This window comes from Chrysochloris asiatica, unplaced genomic scaffold, assembly GCF_000296735.1.
Source record: "Chrysochloris asiatica unplaced genomic scaffold, ChrAsi1.0 scaffold00133, whole genome shotgun sequence".
NCBI classification, from domain to species: Eukaryota; Metazoa; Chordata; class Mammalia; order Afrosoricida; family Chrysochloridae; genus Chrysochloris; species Chrysochloris asiatica.
Window position 1 is genome coordinate 9,089,235 of NW_006408651.1, and position 1,690 is coordinate 9,090,924.

Sequence of the window (1,690 nt, forward strand, 5' to 3'; positions counted from 1 at the left end):
AGATCATTTATGATCAATGTTATTGTTGTTATTTGCCACTGAGTCAATTCCAACTCACAGTGACCTCAAGTGAGCAGAGTAGAACTGTACTTCATAAGATTTCCAAACCTGTGATCTCTTGGAAGAAAATCACTAGACCTTACTTTTGAAGCATCTGGGTTTGTTCGAACCACTAACCTTTCAGTTAGTAAACTTGGCTCTTAACCATTTATTACACCCAGGAACATCTTATAATCCATTGTTGGTGTTGTTAAGCATCGTCGAGTCAGTTCCAACTCATAGTGACCCTTATAGGATTTCTAAGAAGCAACTGATGGATGGGTCTGAATCACCAACCTTGTGGTTAAGCAGTCCAGTGCTTGTCCTTCAGCATCATACCACAATCAATTTTGTTGTAGTTGTTAAGTGCCATCAAGTCAATTCCAACCATAGACCCTCACTAATACAAATGATGGAGTCCTGGTGCAGCACTGTCTGACCTGAAGGTCAGTTTGAACCTCAAGGTCAGCGGTTCAAACTCACCAGCTGCTCCTCAGGAAGCCTAAACATGGTCTCTATGAGTCCAAACCATACTTAACAACAAGAACAATGATAAAAACAATAAGGGACATAGTTCAGGCAGAAGAAAAACTCTCCTAGGTGAAAAGCATGTGAGTCAAGAAGGAACAGTGAGTAAAAATATTGGTAAATAGTAGGAAATCTAAAGAAATATTAACATATTCAGAAAAATAATACTGTCAAAATTGAAGGGTTAGCAAAATAAGGCAAAACTAAAATACTAAAAACAAGCAAGTCTTGGCTGAGACGGCAGCACCATGGCGGCGCCCGCGTCCCCACCACGGCCCGTCACCCACCTGCTCTTTGACATCGACGGCCTTCTCCTGGGCACGGAGGGTCTTTACTCCATGGCATTTCAAGAAATCTGCGCACCCTATGGAAAGACGTACTCTTGGCATGTGAAGTCCCTGATGATGGGCAAAATGTCACTGGATGCGGCTGAGGTCATCGTCCAAGTCCTGCAGCTGCCCATGTCCAAGGAGGACCTTCTGGAGGAGAGCCAGGCCAGGCTGAAGCAGGTCTTCTCCGCCTCGCTGCTGCCAGGTGTGGAGAAGCTGATCCACCACCTGCAGAAGCACAGTAACCCCTGTGCCGTGGCCACCAGCTCTTGGACCACGTCCTTCGAAGAGAAGACGCGCCGGCATCCGGATTTCTTCAGCCTCTTCCATCACGTGATGCTGGGCGACCGGAAGTGAAAAACGGCACATCGAACCCCGACATTTTCCTGAGCTGCACTAAGAGGTTCAGCCCCCCGGCTTCTGCCCACCAGTGCCTCGTATTTGAAAATGCACCCAACGGGGTGGAGGCAACCCTGGTGGCCGGCATGCATGCCGGACGTGAACCTGAGCCGAGACCTGACCAGCAAGGCCACCGTACTGCTCAGTTCTCTGCAGGACTTCCGACCCGAGCTCTTCTGCCTGCCTCCCTAGAGTGAGCCGACTGCCACCCAGATCTCAGCCCACGCCGTCCTTCCAGCCTACCTCCTGAGACACGTTCCCTTCCAATCCTGGGTACTCCACCGAGGGGACGCCCGCCTCTCCCTCTGACATGCCCACCCACCCTAACTTGATCCAAGAGATCAGGAAGTGGAAGAGTGTGGTGCATGCATGCAGCATGGTGTGTGTGTTTATAT

General features: G+C 49.5%; 1 pseudogene; it reads left to right on the plus strand.

Annotated features, from left to right (window-relative positions):
• The first annotated feature begins 815 nt into the window (after window positions 1–815).
• On the plus strand, window positions 816–1,487 carry LOC102832540 (annotated as a pseudogene).
• The last annotated feature ends 203 nt before the right edge of the window (window positions 1,488–1,690 follow it).